The 22,968-nt window shown below is 42.7% G+C and overlaps 2 pseudogenes; one reads left to right on the top strand and one right to left on the bottom strand.

Annotated features, from left to right (window-relative positions):
- LOC131900449 (excitatory amino acid transporter 4-like) overlaps positions 1-19,802 on the bottom strand; it is a 419,569-nt pseudogene extending 399,767 nt beyond the window's left edge.
- Positions 2,005-4,896, top strand: LOC131900407 (excitatory amino acid transporter 4-like; annotated as a pseudogene).
- Positions 19,803-22,968: the final 3,166 nt, after the last annotated feature.

Below are 22,968 nucleotides of genomic sequence, written 5' to 3'. Positions count from 1 at the left end.
AACCCATCAAATGTCAAGAGCTCTTGAATCTAGATGTGAGCTGATTGATTGACTTTCTGATATGAGCCCCATTCAGGATTTTACTCCAAATGTACTGATCCTCTGAAGGACCCAACTCAGGCTGCCCTTGAACTCCTGCTTCTGCTGTCTCAGCCTCCTAAATGCCGAGATGATGGGAGTGCAGCTCTAGGCTTGTCTCATTGAACACTTTACATCCAGTATTGGTTTTATCTGAGGAGGTTGATTTGTGGATCTGCAGAACCAGCTTCCTGGACTGTAGGGAAGATACAAGTGTTCAGGCTCCTGACTGGTTTGGACTCCGTTGAATGCTCTTGGGATTCATAGGTGATTTCCAGTTATCATTTGGTAACTAGGAACATGATGTGCCTGAGGAGAGGGAGAGACTGCTCATCTTCTGTGCAGTCCTGTGTCTGTGAGTGTTCAGAGCAAGGTGAGAAGCAACACTGTGGCTTCAGAGGACCAGTTCATTTGGAATAAAATCCTGAATGGGCCTTCACACTGAGAATCAGTTGCAGGATACAGGGCATGGAAAGCCTAGTCAGGCGACCTGTCTTTTGGAAGCAGGTGGAGAACTGAGACAGATACAGGGGGCAGCCATCTTAGAAGACAGCCACGTGGGTAGTGGCATCAAAAAAAATGCTGGAACAGTTCAAGGCTGCATGTGGTGGTGCATGCCTGCAATCCCAGCTACTTGGGAAGCTGAGGGGATCAGTACTGAGGACTGAACTTGGGGCCTTGAACATGGCAGGCAAGTACTCTACCACTGAGCTATATAGTCTGGCCCTCTTTAAAAGAGAATTTTAGTTCCGTTTTTGATGTGTGTGTGTGTGTGTGTGTGTGTGTGTGTGTGTGTGTGTGTGTACATGTGAGTGCAGGTACCAATGAGGCCAGAAGGGGGCATAGCAGTTCTGAGCTGCCTGATGTGGGTGCTGGGAATGGAACTCTGGTCCTCTACAGAAGCAATATGCACCCTCAATCACTGAGCCATCTCCCACCCCTTGCCCAGTAGCTCTCTTTTTAACTTTTTGTTTTGAGACAGGGTCCTACTAAGTTCCAGGTGCTGTCCTTGAACTTGTAAACTGCCTTTTCCCACCATCCTCTAGAGTAGCTGATATTACAGGGCTTTCATAGGCTGGGTCAAATGCCACAGATTCTAAGCTGTTTTGTAACTTCCAAGTGATTGGCAGGTTTTATATTTATGTGCATTTTATTTAATTCATGGAAAACACATCATCCCGTTTTGGTTATCTTTTAAAAAGTAAGTCAATAAGGATAAATAAATACGGACACATATAAAAAAGGGACACAAAGTCTGAGGTTTCACTCCAAAAGAGGGTCATGAACCTCAAGCTGGGACCAGAAGTGTCAACATTTTTTTTCCAGCGACCCCTCCCTCACAACATTGCTGTCCTGGTCACACATACAGAGCAGCCACATTAGTTGGGTGCCACTGTTTACCAGGCACCAGCTGATTTTGTCCTTGTAGAAAGTCGACTAGGGGCGTCTTCAGGCTGGACACCCAACTACTGTGGTTAGGGCGACTAGCCTAAAGATGCCCTTTCAAGAGCTCTTATGCAATGGGCATTCAGCAAAGGCCTGACACTTTGGTTTGAGAGCTGCAGCAGCAGCTCCCAGTTGCTTGGGATGATCTCAGTGAAGGAGACTGGAGACAGAAAACCTGAAAGGTATGCAGAATTTTGTGGGGTTTTTTGTTTTGTTTTGTTTTTTCTTTTTGTTTGTTTTTCTACCCTGTCTCTAACCATCCTCTCTGGTGTTTGGGTCCGAAGACCTTAACCTTTTGCTGCTGGGTTAAAAACTGAATCCAATCCAAGGCAGGCTCTCAGTTGTCCCTGCAAGGTAGCACATGGGCAATGCCCCTCGCCTGACTTCTGAGCTGCAAGTGCCCGCCCCTCCATCTTACCCACTCCTTTCCCGGATTCCTCCCTCACCAGACCTGGTCTCCTCTGTCCCCGGAGAGAGGCTATGAGCAGCCACAGCATCAGTCTGTTCCTGAGGGAGAGTGGCCAGTGCCTGGGTGGTGTGGGCTGTCTGCAGGGACTTCAGGTCAGATGGCAGCAGAGAGCACTGCGCATGCGCCTGTGTCTGAAGCCTAGGACCCGAGAGCACTCTGCGCAGAAAAGCCTTCATCTTGCTCACAGTCAGCGCTGTGATCATTGGTGACCTCTGCTTCTGTGAGGCGGAACTTCTATTAACTACCCCGCCCCCCAACTCTGGTGCACTCATCTCACAAGTCCCCTAGCCCATCAGAGGACTCAGGTAGAGAGGGCACACACACAAACACAGACGATGTGATGTCACATGTGTGGGTATGGGCATACACAAGTACACTGAACAGATATGCACTTTATGACTACACACAGAGAAGGATAAATATATCTTACATATGAATATATCCTACATATCTTAATTTAGACGTGCAGTCACAAACTGTGCTAACGTTCATAAAAATATGCAGCCATCCAACATACGCTTGAGAGACTGGTTCTGGCAAACACTACCCCATTTTATTTAAGGAACTTGATTGTCTATTGGTTTGGGTATCCACAAGCATTTGTTATTTGTGGATGCTCAAATCCCTTAAATAAAATGGGGTAGTGTTTGTATAGGATTTGTGGCTATCTTGCTCTCTAGGTTACTTGTAACACCCAAAACAATGTAACTGCTAGGTAAATAGTTGTTATACTGTATTGTTTAGGAAATATTGATAAGAGAAAAAATCTCTACATGTTCAACAGACACAACTTAAATAATTATGAGTAGGTTGTATAAAATAAAGGATTCCTCATGACATCTTCATATCTGTATACAATGTGCTTTGATCATATTCTTTTTCTGTCACTCCCTCTTATCTAGTCACCCTCTGCTGGTTCCTTTTCTCTCCCCAAATAGCCTCCTTTCTGCTTTCAACAGATAATTTTCCCCCTAAAAATTTCCATGTGTACTTGATTAATTCGACAGTGTGTATTCCAAGGATACCACAGTTAGCTGTGTTAGACTTTGTGAATACTTTCACACACTCATCTATGCATTTACATCTACATGCTTAGAAGCCCAATTTCATATGCACTTCCATATTTGAAAGTGATAACATAGAGCTGGAGAGATGACTCAGTGGTTAAGAGCACTGGTTATTCTTCCAGAGGTACTGAGTTCAATTCCCACATAATGGCTCACAACCATCTGTAATGAGGTCTGGTACCTTCTTCTAGCCCACAGGAGAACACTGTATGCATAATCTTAAAAAAAAATGATAACACAGACAAAAGAGTCACACTTATAGACACACCCAAGAAATGCATGTGCATATCTTTGTATATTATCCTATGTGCATATGAATGTGCACACACACCTATGCACACACAAGTGCATACAGTGCACATATATATCCATGTGCACACAATTACATGCACACATTCATTCACACAAATCCTCATCATGCACACACATACACATATATACCCATGCTCACACAAATGTACACATACTTACACACATACACACATACAATACATACCCATGTATACATCTTTTTACACGTGCCCATTTACTCACAAATACCCACATCTGTATATACACAAGCACACACATACACACATACCCATGCACACACAAATCCACATAACAACCATGTACAAAAATGCACCTCCTAGAATAGTCACTGTTCACCCTACTATACTCTTTCAGAGATGGATGAACAGTGCTTGGGGCTGAGATTCGTAGTTCATTCCATGAACCCTTCCTTTCTGGCTCTAGGGCTCAGCCTGGCATTTGCCTTGTGCCCATACCAGCTCTCCTACCATCAGATCAAGTACTTCTCTTTTCCTGGTGAGCTTCTCATGAGGATGCTGCAGATGTTGGTGCTCCCCCTCATCATCTCCAGCCTTGTCACAGGTGAGACCTCAAGCCACTGTTCATCTCCAAGACCCATTCTGAGTCCACACTTGAGAAAAGAGCCAGGGCTTCTCCACCCATGGGGGCCCTTTCCCAACACATCAACTCAAGCCGTGCCCAGGTCTTACTTCAGTCTTGCTGTCACAGGATCCATGTGGCCCAATAACTTCCTTGGACTTGTTCTTGAAGGTAAAATCCCATCCTGCCAGAGCTCTGGGGTATCCACAGGGGAAAGAAAGGCTGTGGGGGGTCAGGGAAGGCAGCTGGGATATGGGGTAGATGATAGATGGAATGTGGGTGAACATGTAGGAGGTAAGTGGGATGGAGGTGCCAGGATGGAAGGTGGAGGAAGGGAAGGAGCTATGATGGGTTAGGTAGCACCTTTTCTTCTAGATAGTAGATGTTTTCACTTCAGGGCCATCAGATCTTCGTTGCAAAGGTGCAGTTCTGATGCTGGAGTAGAAGAACGTCTATAGGCAATATGTCAGCAAGTGGGCATGGCTGTTGCCCTGGTTTCATTTATGTTGTTACAATAAAATACTTGACAAAAAGAAACTTAGGGGAGAAAGGATTTATTTTAGCTCACAGTTCCAGGTTAGAGTCCACCATTCAGAAAAGTCAACATAGGAACTTGAAGCAATTCATCATAACCCACCCACAACCATGAGCAGAGAGAAAATAAATGGACACATGCTTGTTTGTATCAAGTTCCATCTCTACACGTAAACAGTCCATAAACCCTTGCCTAGGGAATGGTGCAACACAAAATTAATGGCCTTCCTCCTTCAATCAATGTAATCTGGACCTCCCCCCAGTCACGTCACAGGTCCACCTGATCTATGAAATTCCCCATTGAGTCTCTCTTCCTAGTGGTACTAGATCATGTTGATTAACAATTGAAACTACTCACCAGAGTTGTGTTTCAATAAAACTTTACAAAAGCAAATAGTGCACCAGATTTAGGCCATAGGTGATGTTTAGCAACCCTTGGGTTTAGGGACAGAAATAATAATCAAGGCTGGTTTCTTAGGTTGGGTTTCTTAGAAGCCAAGCCTGACATGTAGATCTGGTCACCAGAAACTCACCGAGGGAGAAACCCCGAAGAAGTGAGGGAAGAAGGAGAGGATGGGGAAGGAAGCTAAGCAAAGGCATGTGTTCAGAAGTAGGCTGGTGTGTCAGTGTGCTCCCACTGGGTAGTGGCTCTGAAGTGTGAGCAAAATCATGGGGGTGTCCCTCACCACCAACTCTGTCTTCATCTGCAAGAGCCATCATTGACTGTTGCTGGACACTGGGGCCTTTCTGGAGGAGGAAGCTCCCATTGTACTGAGGATCACTCTCAGGAGAAAAGTGCAGATAATTAGTATCTCAAACTCATAGCAACTGGATGGTTGCATGGCCTGGTAGGAGACATATAGGTATTGTATACAAATTATATATATTGAAATTGATATTGTTAGAAAATGCTATATGTATATTTCTAATTGTACCATTCATTTAACAATGTAATGCAATTTTCTGATCCTTGAATGTTGTTATTACCAACTACTAGGATATAAAGAAATGAAAGTTAGTAGTTAGACATTATAATAGAACCTGTAGTTATATTAGGTATGTTTTCAAGATTGAATAGATATATTTTAGATAGACAGGTTATCTTCAAACCCTTCAGAGATCTACAGAATATGGCATTTAAAATGTTTTAATAACTTAGAAAATTTTTCTTTTTTGTTATGACTATGAGACATGTCAGCTCCTGACAGTACCAATCTACTTCAGAGAAAATATGGGCATTGAAAAAACTGCAATTGGAGTTAACTTTCATTGTAGCAAAAGTTAGCCACTGGACAACAAAGTATCCTCGAATCAACTGCTGACAAACAGGACAGACAGGACACGAAACAAAGGACTACTCATTCTTGTCAAAACAAGTGTGGTTATGGCTTTATCAAAAGGCATCTTCTGAGGCCAGGACAATATGGCACCATCCCTGAAGTGGCCTTCGCAATCCGGGAAAGGTACAGTGCCCTTTTCTTCGAAGGCAGCTGAACAGGCAGTGGGCCGATGGCTTCTGATGTGCAATGGGGAGGTAGCTGAAACAGTTATTCTTGAAGAGTAATTAAGTTCACACCTCTCAACAGAAGAATGGCATTTAATAGAGGGATGTGGAGAAGAATGGGATGCTGAAATAAAGCCACATACACACATAGCCAAGAAGAATGGGCAGCTGAATTCAAAAAACATCAACAATTTCCAGAATTTAAAATCCTGAATCTTGACATGACACTAGTGGAATTTAGGTATTTCTGGTATATAGACTGCTCTCACTCAATGTGAGGTTGAACTGTTGACCTTGTATATATTCTACTTCACAAATGAGTCTGACAGATACTCTAAGCCTATAGGCTGAAGATGATGCCCCAACACTGCGGAGAAACCTCAGATGATTGTCCAGGCAGCTGGCTGTTTCTGTCAACTCACAATTTTTTGGAAGTTGCTTGCATATACTTCCTGTTTTTATTTTTTTGTTAGCTAATACTATTTCCTTCTTGGGTCTCTGAGGGAGTTGAAGATTAGTTAGTTATAGTTGAAGATTAATTAGGATAGAAAGTGAATTAGATACAATAGAATAGAAAATAATAGATTATTTTCTCTGAATTTGTCAAATACAAATGAACTAGACATTGTTTAGGTATTTATTACTTGTATATATTGTATATAGTTATTGTACTTTTGTATATAGTTTTTCTTATGTTAGTTATAAGCTTTTTCTTATTTCCTTTTTATTAAAATAGAAAAGGGGAAATATGGTGATATTTTATTTGTATTAAAATGGTATTTGTATGTTAATAAATAAAGTTGCCTGGGGGTTAGAGCTATTAGCAAGCCATAGGAAAGCAGGGCAGTGGTGGCGTACACTTGTAATCAATCCCAGCACTTGGTAGGCAGAGCTGGGTAAGTCTCTGTGTGTTCAGGGATACAGCCATTATTGGACACACATGCCTTTAATCTCAATACCAAGCATGGAAAACCTGGAGGCCTATACAGACAGGCCGTGAGGAGGCGGTCATGTGGTTGGATTTACAACCAATGAGAAGGCAGAACAGGAACACTATATAAAGACTTTAACACAGGGGTAGTTCTAGTTCGGAGAGGTAGGACCACCGCAGGAGGAAGGGTAAGGTTTTAGCTCTTAGCTCTGACCTCTTGGCTTTCTTCTTTGCATTGGTTCTGTGTTTCTTATTTAATAAGAAGGTTGGTTACATCTACAGGATGGTTGCATGGCCTGGTAGGAGACATATAGGTACAGCATGAACAGTATCCAGGCAAAATGTAGAAAGGGGTGGGTTCGAGGGAGGTGGGAGTTGTGGTGTACTTTGGGATGAAGACTTCAATGATTGTGATATTTATGGTGCAGGATAGGGGGAGGGTTGGGTGGAAGTTGAAAGGCTGACTTGGAGTAAAGGAGAGGTACTGTGATTGGTGGAGTTATTTGAAGTAATAAAATGGAGTGGTATGTGTTCATGTGTGTATGTTTCCCCACAACATATCTATGGTAGTAAGCGAACTGGTTTTGAGTCAGGTCTAGGGTGCTGGCCCAGTTACTCATTTCTTGAGCAATATTTTCATTAAAAAATTTGTTTTTAGTTTGAGAATCAAAACCTGAATCATCCCTTGGTTGAACCACCAGGGGATTGGTTTCAAGATCCCTATAGACACCAATACATGAGGATGCTGAAGCCCTTTCTGTAAAATGATGTAGTGTTTGCAGATGACCTATGCCTCTCCTCTCTTGTACTTCAGATCATCTCTAGGTGGTGGGAGTATACCCTGTACACTATACAACTTTATTTCAAAGTGAAACAAAACTTTTATTTACTTTTACATACTGATTTTGTTATTATTATTTAATCATGTGTCTATGTGGGTATGTACACATGAATGCATGTGCCCATGGAGGCCAGAAGGGTGCATCAGATACCCTGGAGCTGAAGTTTCAAGTGGTTGTGAGCCACAGAATATTTGTGTTGCTACTTGAATTTGGGTTCCCTGTATGAGCAGTATGTGTTCTTAACTACTGAGTAATCTTACCAGCTCCCTTTATTCACTTTAAAAACTATAATCAAATTATATTTTGCCTGATAATATATTTATTCCTGATAGCATAAAAGTGGTTGTGATAACTCTCAGCATTAGAAGGTGAACCATGTTTTTTGTGGATATCTTCAGTTAACGTATGTGCAATGATTTTGAGCTGATGGTACGGAATGGATGGAACAGGAGTGGGTGCTGTTGCATGGACTGCATTATCTCTCTTCTAGGTATGGCATCCCTGAACAACAAGGCAACAGGGTGAATGGGAATGTGGGCAGCTGTGTATTGCCCTGGCCTGCAGGGCTTCAACGGGTTCTCGATCACCCTAAGGATGGAATGATAGGGACAGGAGATACAAAGGAAATACACCAAGACAATATTCTGATCAAGGTGCAACTTTATTTTTCTCCAGGAGGGTTTATATAATTCCTGCATGCTGTGGGATGTTCTGTGTGGCAAATGTGTTGCTTTGATTGGTTGGTAAATAAAACACTGATTGGCCAGTAGTCAGGCAGGAGGAAGTGTGGGCGGGACAAGGAGGAGAATAAAGCTGGGAAGTGGAAGGCTGAGAGAGAGAGACACCGCCAGCCGCCACAATGACAAATAGCATGTGAAGATGCCGGTAAGCCATGAGCCATGTGGCAAGGTATAGATTTATAGAAATGGATTAATTTAAGCTGTAAGAACAATTAGCAAGAAGCCTGCCACAGCCATACAGTTTGTAACCAATATAAGTCTCTGTGTTCACTTGGCGGGGTCTGAGTGGCTGTGGGACTGGCAGGTGAGAGAGATTTGTCCTGACTATGGGCCAGGCAGGAAAACTCTATCTACAAATGGCGTCCAATGAGTTGGCAAGAGTTTCCACCTAAAACCTGAGAAAAGATTCTAAAATGGAGTTAAAAACAGATTCCTAATTGTCTCTCTCAAATGAGCGGCAGCTGCCAGTTTGAGCTACTGGTGGGTTCCTAGCGTGTGTGCTTGACTTGCCGCCATATGGCGGAAATGAGGCCTCTGCAAGTGGCACATTAAGCTGCATGGTGGATTTAGCCTTTGCTAGTACAAAACAAAAAAAGAGGTTTCTGGGCTACATGCTTCTTGGATAAAAGCATAGACCCATGATAGCTCCCAGAGCTGGGGAAAACATACCACCACCATGTTGGGAAGCTGAGGTGGGGAGAGCCAGCAGCCACAGCTGCTGCAGTTTAAAGCAATAGATTCACAATAAGACAGATTCAGATGTAATAGTTTACAGTGTGTGTAAAATATATGTAGGCTTGAAAGAGACAAAAAAGGTGATATATACAGTTACAGAAACAAATACATAGTTTTAAAAAATAAGGTCTTTAAAGAGACAGTAAAATTAATATAAACAATAAGCCACGTAAAGATGAATATTACACAGAGAATCTGGATTGTGTTGTCTTTGGGATTTTTAACTGCAGAAAAATATTTGATCATAAAAGCTGTTGAGTTATGCCAATATGTATATTTTAAAGATACCTTGACTTCAAAATTTGGATATAAGGATATGTTGCTTTGGAAAAGAGTCTCTGCTTTTGTTTCTACAGAAAGCCAGAGGCTATGGATTTGTTCCAGATTAAGATACATCAGGTTTGACCAGCCAAGACCCCCTGAAAGGTCTCTGATGACGCCATGGCCCAGATGATCAAAGATCCAGAATGGTTTGAAGGCAACTGGCTCAGACAATACAGCCTCATGGACTATCCCATAATCCTAAAATTTTCTTTGTGTCCCCATAAAATACAGCGCCCCCCCCAGCAGAAAGTAGTAAGAGAAGCTAAGCCCAAATTCCCAAATTATATGTAATTTTACTTTGTTAAGGTTAAAACATTCCTTTTTGGAAAAAAAAAAAAAAAGAAAAGGGGAAGTGCTGTGGGATGTTCTGTATGGCAAATGTGTTGCTCTGATTGGTCAATAAATAAAACACTGATTGGCTAGTGGCCAGGCTGGAAGTATAGGTGGGACAAGGAGGAGAATAAAGCTGAGAAGTGGAAGGCTGAGTCAGAGAAACACTGCCAGCCGCCATGATGAGAAACAGCATGTGAAAATGCTGATAAGCCACGAGCCATGTGGAAAGGTATAGATTAATGGAAATGGATTAATTTAAGCTGTAAGAACAGTTAGCAAGAAGCCTGCCTCAGCCATATAGTTTGTAACCAATATAAGTCTCTGTGTTTACTTGGTTGGGTCTGAATGGCTGTGGGACTGGCAGGCGAGAGAAATTTGTCCTGACTGTGGGCCAGGCAGGAAAACTCTAGCTACATGTGGTCTTTGCTGACCTCTTGAGGTATGACCTCTATTCTACTTGGCTCTAACTGTTAACTTGACACAGCCTAGACTCACTTAAGGGAGTCTCAGTTGAGGGATTGTCCAGATGAGATTAGCCTGCTGGAATTTGGGAGAAGGGAGTTGTGGTAATTTGAATGAGAATAGTTCCCACTAGCTCATTGATTAAATACTTGATCACCAGGGAATGGCACTATTTGAAAGAATGCTGGCAGCCTGAACTGACCTATTCTGGTGACAGGATGGCCAAACACCCTAATTGTCATGCTAGATACCCCATCCAATGACTGAGGGATCTGGATGCAGAGATCCATAGCTAGGCCCCGGGTGGAGCTCTGGGAGTCCAATTAACAAGAAAGAGGAGGGTTTATATGAGCAAGAAGTGTTGAGACCAAGTTGGATAAAGCACAGGGACAAATAGCCAAACGAATGGAAACACATGAAATATGAACCAATGGCTGAGGGGCCCCCAACTGGATCAGGCCCTCTGAATAGGTGAGACAGTTGATTGGCTTGATCTGTTTGGGAGGCATGCAGGCAGTGGGACTGGGTCCTGTGCTCATTGCATGGGTTGGCTGTTTGAAACCTGGGGCTTAGGCAGGGTTGCTTGGCTCGGCCTGGGAGGAGAGGACTGGACCTGCCTGGACTGAGTCTACCAGGTTGATCTCAGTCCTCAGGGGAGGCTTTGCCCTGGAGGAGGTGGGAATGGGGGATGGGCTGGGGGGAAGGGGAGCAGGGCGGGAGCAGGGAGAACAAGGGAATCTGTGGCTGATATGTAGAACTTAATTGTATTATAAAATAAAATTAAATTAAATTAAAAAAAAAAGAAGTGTGGCCTTCTGGGAAGAAGTGTGTCACTAGGGATTTCAAGGACCCAAGCCACTCTCTCTCTCTTCCTGTTGTCTGCAGATCTAGATCTAGAGCTCTCAGCTCCTTCTCCAATCCCATGTCTGCCTGCATGCCACCATGCTCCCTGCCATTATGATGAAAATGGACTAAACCTCTGAGACAGTAAGCAAGCCCCAATTAAATGCTTTCTTTTATAAGAGTTGCCATGTTTACGGTGTCTCTTCCCAGAAATGGAACACTGACAAAGACAGATGTCTTATTAATTGATGTAGGAGGGCCCAGCCCACTGTGATCAGTACCATCTCTAGACAACAGTTGACCCTGAACTATGTAAGAAACCAGTTGAGTACATATCTGCCTGCCAGCCAGCTAGCAAACAGAATCTTCCATGGTTCCTGCTGTGCTCCTTTGGCTACAAGCTGAACTCCTTGGTTGGAGATAATGCTGAGTGGAATAGAAGCAGGCTTGCCTTCAAGTCCCTGCCATGACTTCACCCAGTGATGGAGTATGACCAGGAATTTTACATCAAATAAATGCTTTTCCTCTCTAAGCTGCTTTTTTTTCTCTAAGTTGCTTTTTGCCAAAATGTTTTCACCACAGCTACAGAAATGAAACTAGAACATATCTGATCTTTGGAATAATCTTCCTGATAAAAATGTCCAGTAGAACAGGAGGCTCTGGCCATAGTCAAGAGTGTATGCTGAGCATGCAGTTAATGCCTTCTGGTATGTACTTGGTGCCCTGGATCACAGTGCACTGGACTGTCCATTTGAGAGACTTAAAAATGGTGAGTCAGTGGGTGTGACATGGGCTGGGATTTGGGTGAGCTTCTTAATGATTTTTAGTCTTAATTGTCACCTTGGTAGTTTAGAATCACCTAGAAGTAAATCTCAATGAGAAATTGTTGAGCTAGGGTTTTCCTGTGGACATGTGAGTAATTTTCATTGAGTTATTTGAGAAAAGAAGATCCACCCCAAATGTGGATCATACAGTTCTATGGGCTGGACCTTAAACTTGACAAAATGCAAGGAGCAAGCTGAGCACTAGTGAGCGTACATTCATTCTCTCAGCTCTTGTCTGTGGATGTGACAGCTGCTTCAACTTCCTAACACCTTCACTTCCCTGCAACGGTGGACTCTATCCAAGAGCTAAGAACCAAATAAACCCTTTGCCCTCAAGTTGCTTTTGTCTGGGTGTTCTGCCACAACAGAAAAGAGAACTAAGACATCAGTGTGCCATGCATGTTGCCACATATTGCTGTGGGAAGAAGCTACTGGTTTCCATGACTTCACTGGAAACACACATCTGGTCTAGCACAGCCCACTCCCAACGAGTTGTGCCTTTGTTCCTTTCAATCAGTGCCCTTCACATAATGAACCATATCTGAGAGGAGAATGGCTTTCTGGAGTTTTGTGAGTCTCATTAAGAATCATTAAATCTGAAGGTGGTCTGTGGGACCTCAACACAAAAGCCACAGATCACTTAATCACAAGAAATAATAGGTATTTTTCTTTACTCTTGTCAGTTCCACCACTCCTGGAGAACACAAAGAATGTGAGTTGAGTCAGGTGGTGGTGGTTCACACCTTTAATCCCAACACTCAGGAGACAGAGCCAGGCAGATCTCTGTGAGTTCGAGGCCAGCCTGGTCTACAGAGCGAGATCCAGGACAGGCACCTGAACTACACGGAGAAACCCTGTCTCAAAAACAACAACAACAAAAGAAAGTGAGTTGATCTTTCTTATTGAATTTGAAGATTTCCCTTCCCCTAATTCCAAGTCCTCACACCATCCTTCAAGTTCTCACCATACTCAGAAGTGGACAGAGAGAGACCTTTGTGATGACAGACTGTCTTTGTCAACTTGACTGGACTGAAACAAGTGCCTAAAAAATTTATACAGCACACCTCTGTGTGTCTGTGAGGGCATTTCCAGAGATAATTCCATCATGAGGGCCCTGACCTAATGAATGCATCAGTCCCTTGACTGCTATGACAGCTGTATTGGAAAGTGGTCAAAAGGAGGAGGCAGGGGATAGATGAAGGAAGTAGTCACAAGTAGGGTGTGTCTTGGAGAGCTGTGGCCCGCCCTGGTAACTTCCAATTTCTCATGTGTCTATTTACTGACCACCATGAAGTGGCTGCTCTGCTCTACCATGCCTTCTCACTATAGAGAACTAAAGCCCTTTAGAACCATAGCCTTTCCACTATAGAGAACTAAAGCCCTTTAGAACCATAGCCCAAATAAATCTCCCCCCCCCCTTAGGTTGTTCTTGTATTTGAAGCACACAAATGCAACAGGGTTGAATACACCTTGGAGACCTTTCATTCCTTCTCTTTTATCTCAGCAGCCCCCAGAGAAGCCACACAGAACATGTATGTTCAGCCCACAGTCAGTTAGGCAACAAATTGTCCCCAGGACCCCCCTCCCAGTCCCTTCCCGCCTCCCTGGGTGGAGCTGGAAGCTTCTCACATGACACTTTCATCACCTCCCAGACCCCTTGATGCCCCCCTTTTCTGGTGCCATGAGTGATTTGTAGGGCTTCCCAAGGCTGGGAAGGGTCAGCTCAGCCTCCTGCAGCTCCAGCTCCTGTTGGGACAAATGCTCAATGAAGACTGCTCCAATGGAGTCTCCCAGTAAATTGGTATAGTATGCAGCTGGTCACTGGTGGAGGATAGATAGATTAATGGGAGGGGTGAAAGGCTCTTTCAAGAACCCAGGGTAGACTAGAAGGGCTTCCAGGCTAATTCACAACCACATGACCTTGAACAGGCCTGCTCTTCTTCAGATTTCCTTCCTAACATCATCATCACTTAAATCCTCAGATCTATTCTTTAATTTGTGACTCTTGTTTCTAAATATGACTAACCTAAAAATGATTAGTTATGAGAGTCTGATGCAGATGGTTAGAGATTAGGATCTGATATAGACTGTTAGACATTTGGATCTGATTCAGACTGTTATACATGAGCATCTGATGCAAAGTATTAAACATGAGCATCTGATGCAGATTATTAAACATGAGCATCTGACACAGATCATGAAACATAAGCATCTAACGCAGAGTATTAAACATGAGCATCTAATGCAGATTATTGAACTTGAGCATCTAATGCAGAGTATTAAACACGAGCATCTGATATACAGTATTAAACGTGAGCATCTAATGCAGAGTATTAAACATGAGCATCTGATGCAGAGTATTAAACATGAGCATCTGATACAGAGTATTAAACATGAGCATCTAATGCAGAGTATTAAACATGAGCATCTGAGGCAGAGTATTAAACATGAGCATCTGCTGTAGACTTGTTAGGCACAGGTGTCTGGTGCAGACTATTAGATATGAATGTTTGATACAGACTGTTTGACATGAGTCTACGTAGGTGTGGGCAGGCTGGGGATTGTTCAAATGGAACTTTAGTCCTTCTGTACAAATGGGACTTGGTCTTGCTCACAGCACTCATATTGGAATGAAAATCAGCATTTTATGAAAATTCCATGTTATAAGAAAAGAAATGAGAGAGGGAAGGAATGGTGAAAGGAGGTAGTGATGTAGAAAGTATAAAGAGAAATAAAGAAAGAGAGGAGAGAAAGAAAGAAGGAAAAAAGAAAGAGGAAGAGAGAGGGAGAGAGAAAGGAAAGGGAGGGAGGAGGGAGGGAAGGAAGGGAGGGAGCAAGGGAGGGAAGGAAGGAGGGAATAAGACAGGTGGAGAAAAAGGAGGGAGAATGGAAGAGAAGAAAAGGACAGAGGGAGGAGGAGAAGAAAGGAAATAAAGGGAGGAGGGAAAGAGAGCAAGAGAGGAGGGGGAGGAACAGGGTAGGAGTGGCTCCTCCCTGCTGATAGATGAGGAGTCACTGTCTTCAGGTGTGCGCCCTCCCACAAGCCTACTAAGCTCCATGGCACAGTCTCACAGGAAGACACACAAACGGCTCTGCTGTGCTCAGTGGATCACAAAAGGAAGACATGAATGTGGGGAGCTGAGTTGTAGGGAGGAAAGCTGACAGGGTGGGAAGGAGTTAAGAGAGAGTGGGGGAAGTAACCAGAAAGCATTGCATACATGCATGACCTGTCAAAGAACAGATTTAATTAGTGAAAAAGAACAGAGGAAAGGAGGGAAGGAGAGAAGAGAGAGAGAACATATGCATTCATAGCGTTTAGCTCATAAATCCACCAAAATTCTTTTGTCCATCATCAGAGGTGATCTTATAAGTCAAAATTCTTCACTATTTAATGCAGCAGGTAATTTGTGTTTTCTTCTCACTTCTAACATTCTTCAGAATTAACATTTCACTAAGGAAAAAACTGTTTTAAATATTTGAGTTAAAAAATATTTGAACACTTTTGTATGATTTCTGTATGAAATGGTCTGAAAAGGAGTGGGGGAGGGGCTGATAGACAGAGACCTCCTTTTCAGAATTCTCCTCACTCTGTGTCCCAAAGATGATATATCTATGGGCTTGGAGTCCACAGCCATCACTAACAGACCATCCCAATGCCTCCCTAAACCCCTCAAATCCTACAACCATGTCCTTGCAGAATCCTTCAGGAAAAGTTATGAGAAGAGCCCGGGGTCAAAGCCAAGTCACACTCACAGGAACCAATCCACAGGTATGATCAGCGTGACGTCCTCTGTGGGCAGGCCAATGGACGTGTGCACAATCACCATGGTGACCAGTCCTGCCTGGGGGATGCCAGCTGCTCCTACACTGGCAGCTGTGGCTGTGATGCTACAAATGGTAAGAGTTGGGAATTCAGGAGGAAAGAGAGAACAGAAGATTGGAAGATCAGGAAGGGAAGGGCACCTTAAGTTAAATTCCCAAGCCAACACAGAAAGAAAAATATTCCATGAGCTCACTTTGGATGTGAAAGTAAATTTAAAAAGTTGAAGTCACAGAAGCAAAAAGAAGAAACTGTGATGTTGGGCAGATGGGCTGGGAGTTGGGGAAATGTCTCTCAAAGGGTACAAGATGTCTAGATACCAGATGACTCCTTCCAGAAATCTAATGTATGGTGTGGAGGGTGTGGCTAGTGATACTGTGTTTGTATTTCAAAAAGAATAGACTTGAAGTATATTCTCACCATCAGCAAAGAGAAAGAGAAGGGAGAGAGGGAGAGGGGAAGAGAATGACTGACAGAGAGAGGAAAAGAGAAGGAAGGGAAGAAGGGAGAGAGGAGAGAGGAAGGGAGGGGAAAATAAGCAGGAGATGAGAAAATGAGAGGAGACACAGGCACCAAAAGGGGGTGTGGGGGAAGAAAAGAAACCATAGGAGACAAATATAATAATCAGCCTGACTGTGCTGATCATCTGCAGAGTGCACAGGTAGCAAATCATCATGAAACACATCTTCAAATACACGCAACTTTTGTCAGCTGTCATTCAAGAAAGCTGCAGCTGGAAAAGGAGAGTTGTTTTTTAAGAAGGCAAATGCAGCTCACCACGTTGAAGGCCAGGACATTCTGGCCCATCTTGGTTTTGGAGCCTATTTCTTTCTTGATTTAAGCTGTTTGTTTTCTTAATTTCATATGTATGAATGTTTGCCTGCATGTATGTTGTATACTGCATGTGTGCCTGGTGGACACGGAGTCCATAAAAGAGCATCGGGACTTCGGGAACTGGGGTGATAAACATCAGTTATGTAAGTAGTGGGAACCAAACCAGGTCCTCTGTAAGAGCAGCAAGTGCTCTTAACTGCTGAGCCATCTCTCCAGCCTACTGGAGACCATTTCTTGCTCAGATAATCTTTTTTTAAAATTAAAAAAAGCTAAGGATCTATCTCAGTGGTAGAACACCTGTCTAGCATGTATAAATCCTTGTTTCCAATTCAAGTTCCACTAATTAATATGAAATTGAAAGTAGGATCTACAGGGTCACAGGTGGCCTATGTTAAAACTCCAGAATTAACTCCAATTGCCCAGAAAAATGTAATATGTAGTGTAAAGGCCACCGAGTTTCCCAGCAAAGGCAGTAGTGCCCTCCAGATGCCAGCTCTCTCCTCAGTAGTTGAGGACACCCCTTTCTAGCTTCTATACCATACACACAGAACAAGGGGAGATAATTAGCACAGAGGACAACTCTATCAGAATGGTGATTGAGCAAATACTCAGGCTGGCATTGAAAAATGGGACTTCGAGGGAGAAGACTCAATTCATGAGCTTTATACCTTGCACATGAACTCAGAGCCTATCCTGACTCATCAGGAGAATGACAGACACATGCCTATCTTCTCATTGTGACAGAAAAGAGCCAAGGACAGTGCCTGTCTAGGCTTCTCATCTGTTACTGAGATCTAAAAAAATGTGCCCAAAAGAAACTTTGGAAGAAAGGGTTTTATTTTAGCTCACGATTCCAGGTTATAGTCCATCATTGTAGAGAAGTCAAGGCAGGAACTTGAAGCAGTTAGCCACAACATATCCACAGTCAAGAGCAGAGAAAATGTGTGCATACCTATGGGTCTGATCTCTCCCAACTTTTAAACAACTCGGAAACCAAACCAAAGGAAGAAGTACTGCCCACTTTTAGGCTGAACCTTCCTGTGTTGATCTCCAACAAACACACCCAAAGGCCAATGAGCCCTTCTTGAGATGATTCCAGATTCTGCCAAATGTGCAATTAAAACAAACCATTCAGTTTTTGATTCTCAAACTAAAAACAAATTTTTAAATGAAAATATTGCTCAAGAAATGAGTAACTGGGCTAGCACCCTGGACCTGACTCAAAACCAGTTCGCTCACCACCATAGATATGTTGTGGGGAAACACACACACGTGAACACATACCACTCCATTTTATTACTCCAAATAACCCCACCAATCACAGTACCTCCACTTTACTCCAAGTCAACCTTTCAACTTCCACCCAACCCTCCCCCATCCTGCACCATAAATATCACAATCATTGAAGTCTTCATCCCAGAGTACACCACAACTCCCACCTCCCTCGAACCCACCCCTTTCTACATTTTGCCTGGATACTCTTCATGCTGTACCTATATGTCTCCTACCAGGCATTCCAACCATCCAGTTGCTATGAGTTTGAGATACTAACAATCTGCACTTTTCTCCTGAGAGTGATCCTCAGCATAATGGGAGCTTCCTCCTCCAGAAAGGCCCCAGTGTCCAGCAGCAGTCAATGATTGCTGGTGCAGGGATTCAGATGAAGACAGAGTTGGTGGTGAGGGACACCTCCATGATATTGCTCACATTTCAGAGCCCCTCCCCAGTGGGAGCACACTGAGATACCAGCCTTCTTCTGAACACATGCCTTTGCTTAGCTTCCTTCCCCATCTTCTCCTTCGTCCCTCACTTCTTCGTGGGTTTCTCCCTAGGTGAGTTTCTGGTGACCAGATCTACATGTCAGGCTTGACTTCTAAGAAGCCCAACCCAAGAAACCAGCCTTGATAATTATTTCTGTCCCTAAACCCAAGGGTTGCTAAACATTACCTATGGCCTAAATCTGGTGCACTATTTGCTTTTGTAGGGATGTATTGAAACACAACTCTGGTGAGTACTTTCAATTGTTAAGTCAACACAATCTAGTATCACTAGGAAGAGAGACTCAATGGGGAATCTTATAGATCAGGTGGACCTGTGGCATGACTGGGGGGGGGGGGGGTCCAGGTTACATTGATTGAAGGAGGAAGGCCAATCATTGTATGTAGCACCATTCCCTAGGCAAGGGATTCTGGACTGTATACGTGTAGAGTTGGAACTTGATACAAACAAGCATGTGTCCATTTATTTTCTCTCTGCTCATGGTTGTGGATGGGTTATGATGAATTGCTTCAAGTTCCTATGTTGACTTTTCTGAATGGTGGACTCTAACCTGGAACTGTGAGCTAAAATAAACCCTTTCTCCCCTAAGTTGCTTTTTGTCAAGTATTTTATTGTAACAACATAAATGAAACCAGGGCAACAGCCATGCCCACTTGCTGACATATTGCCTATAGATGCTCTTCTACTCCAGCATCAGAACTGCACCATTGCAACGAAGATCTGATGGCCCTGAAGCAAAAACATCTACTATCTAGAAGAAAAGGTGCTACATAACCCATCACAGCTCCTTCCCTTCCTCCAGCCTCCATCCTGGCACCTCCATCCCACTCACCTCCTACATGTTCACTCACATTCCATCTATCATCTACCCCATATCCCAGCTGCCTCCCCTGACCCTTCACAGCCTTTCTTTCCACTCTGGATACCTCAGAGCTCTGGCAGAGTGGTATTTTACCTTCAAGAACAAGTCCAAGGAAGTTATTGGGCCACATGGATCCTGTGACAGCAAGACTGAAGCAAGACCTGGGCACGGCTTAAGTTGATGTGTTGGGAAAGGGCCCCCATGGGTGGAGAAGCCCTGGCTCTTTTCTCAAGTGTTGATTCAGAATGGGTCCTGGAGATGAACAGTGGCTTGGGGTCTCACCTGTGACAAGGCTGGAGACGATGAGGGGGAACACCAACATCTGCAGCAACCTCATGAGCAGCTCACCAGGAAAAGAGTACTTGATCTGGTGGTAGGAGAGCTGGTATGGGTGCAAGGCGAATGCCAGGCTGAGCCCTAGAGCCAGAAAGGAAGGGTTCATGGAATGAACTATGAATCTCAGTCCCAAGCACTGTTCATCCATCTCTGAAAGAGTATAGTAGGGTAAGCAGTGACTATTCTAGGAGGTGCATTTTTGTACATGGTTGTTATGTGGATTTGTGTGGGCATGGGTACATTTGTGCATGGGTATGTGTGTGTGTGCTTGTGTATATACAGATGTGGGTATTTGTGAGTAAATGGGCACATGTAAAAAGATGTATGTATTGTGTGTGTGTATGTGTGTAAGTATGTGTACATTTATGTGAGCATGGGTATATATGTGTATGTGTGTGCATGATGAGGATTTGTGTGAATGAATGTGTACATGTAATTGTGTGCACATGGATATATATGTGCACTGTATGCACTTGTATGTGCATCGGTGTGTGTGTGCACATTCATATGCACATAGGATCATATACAAAGATATGCACATGCATTTCTTGGGTGTGTCTATAAGTGTGACTCTTTTGTCTGTGTTATCATTTTCTTTTTTTTAAAGATTATGCATACAGTGTTCTCCTGTGGGCTAGAAGAAGGTACCAGACCTCATTACAGATGGTTGTGAGCCATTATGTGGGAATTGAACTCAGTACCTCTGGAAGAACAACCAGTGCTCTTAACCACTGAGTCATCTTTCCAGCTCTATGTTATCACTTTCAAATATGGAAGTGCATATGAAATTGGGCTTCTAAGCATGTAGATGTAAATGCATAGATGAGTGTGTGAAAGTATTCACAAAGTCTAACACAGCTGGCTGTGATATCCTTGGAATACACACTGTCGAATTAATCAAGTACACATGGAAATTTTTAGGGGAAATATTATCTGTGGAAAACAGAAAGGAGGCTATTTCGGGAGAGAAAAGGAACCAGCAGAGGATGACTAGGTAAGAGGGACGGAAAAAGAATATGATCAAAGCACATTGTATATAGATATGAAGATGTCATAAGGAACCCATTATTTTATACAACCTACTTATAATTATTTAAGTTGTGTCTGTTGAAGATGTAGAGATTTTTTCTTTTGTCAATATTTCCTAGACAATACTGTATAATAACTATTTACCTAGCAGTTACATTGCTTTGGGTGTTACAAGTAACCTAGAGAGCAAGATAGCCACAAATTCTATACAAACACTACCCCATTTTATTTATGGGACTTGAGCATCCACAGATAACAAATGCTTGTGGATACGCAAACCAATGGACAATCAAGTTCCTTAAATAAAATGAGGTAGTGTTTGCCAGAACCAATTTCCCAAGGGTAAGATGAACAACTGCATATTTTTATGAACGTTATCACACTAATCTTAGATATTTTACATTAGTATGAATTTGGGCTTATTGATGCAAATTTAATGTTAATTTTGTTATACTATATGTATATTTCTACTCTTGTTTATGGTATTATGTTTTTATAGTTCATTTAAAATATAGTGTATAGTTAAGAAATATAAATTAATAGTCATTTATAATAATCAAACTTATATTCTTGTTAGTTTGGATTCGTAGATATGCAAACATATTTCAATCACATAGGTAGTCTTCAAACACTTCAAAACTTACAGAAAATGCATTTAAAATGTTTTAAGAACTTAAACTTTTCTGGACAGTCAGACATGTCTGTTCTTGGCAGCATCAATTACTTCAAAGAGGATGATGGTCATTTTTTAAGAAACTCATTATGGAGTTTGTTTATAATATGGAAAAGATTGGAGCAAGAAACTGCTCTTGCCTGAAGTGCTTGAGAGTACGTTGTAAAACTGCACATGCAGGACCCATAGGAAATTGACCAAAGAATTTTGCCCAAACAAGGAGGGATGATCCTCCAGGATCATGCTTTGCAGAAGAAACTGTGAGACATTCTGCAGAACACAGGAAAGTGACTGATGAACTTTGCCCTTATGCAGAAGAGTACTTGAAATTTCCTAGTTCACTGAAAAGTATGCCAGAGACTCTAGGCCTGTGGGCTGAAGATACATTCCCCAATGATACAGAAGAACTTTGGGTGACTGTCCAGACAGCCATATGTCTCTGTTATTTCTAGAATTTTGGAAGTTGCTTACAATACACTTCCCGTTTACTCAGATAATATTATATCCTTCTGAGGTCTTTGATGGAGTTGAAGACTAGATAGTTATAATAACAGTTTCCCTTGTTTAGGATAAAAGGTAAATTAGATATGAAACTTTACACTCACAAATATAGGATAAATGATAGAATATTTTCTTTAATTTTGCCAAATACAAATAGACTAGATATTGTAACTGTAATTCTTGCTTGATAACTGTTTTGTTATATGTAGTCTTACTATGAAAAAATAAAAAAAAGTTTCCTTTTGATTAGACAGAAAAGGGAAAGGGTTGTGGGTAGGTCTTTCTGTATGCTGTGAATATGTGTTGCTACCATTGGTTAATAAAGAAGCCACTATGCCCTATGGTAAGGCAGAATAGAGCCAGGTAGGGAATCCAAGCAAAGAAACCAAAAGAAGAAAGGTAGAGTCAGAGGGATGATGAGCACTGCCAGGGTAGCAAGATGTAATGGAACACAGGTAATGCCACAAAGACACATGGCAAACAGCTTAATTTGAATGGGTTGAGTTAAGTTGTAAGAGTTAGCTAGCAAGAAGCCTGAGCCATAGGCCATTTGGTTTGTAATTAATATAAGCCTCTGTGTGTTTACTTAGGACCTAGTGGCTGCAAGACTGGGCAGAACACAGAAAAACTTCTGGCTAAATTCCTGTTTTCTGTAAAACTTAAAATTGACCAAGTTTTGACACATTTTCTGATATTTGTCATTTTCCACACCCTGTACCCTTTTCCAGTCAATCATGGTATACTCCACCCACTGCTTCTCAGACATTATGAGGCACACCTCTCTCGTCCTCTTTGGGCAATCACAGGTCCGAGTCTTTCACTTACTGTTTCTAGAAAACCCCCAAATTATCTTGACCTTCATCCTTACTCTAAACCCTGCAATCCTCCTTTCTGTCGCTTCTTCCTCTGGTACTTCCTCTCACTCCTGCCCAGAGGCTGTAGAGGTCTTATGCTTACCCCGGCCTGTTCTCTTATATCAACCCCTTGCAAATGCCCAACTTACCATCTTTGTTGATGGAAGCTCTCTTATAGACAGATCAAGAAACCACAAGTCAGTATATGCAGTGATCACTTCCACTAAAACATTTGAAGTGACCCACCCTTCCCTTCC

Source organism: Peromyscus eremicus, unplaced genomic scaffold (assembly GCF_949786415.1).
Source record: "Peromyscus eremicus unplaced genomic scaffold, PerEre_H2_v1 PerEre#2#chr22_unloc_1, whole genome shotgun sequence".
Taxonomy (NCBI): Eukaryota; Metazoa; Chordata; class Mammalia; order Rodentia; family Cricetidae; genus Peromyscus; species Peromyscus eremicus.
The sequence above is the reverse complement of the archived record's forward strand: the minus strand, read 5'-3'. Positions and strand labels throughout refer to the sequence as shown.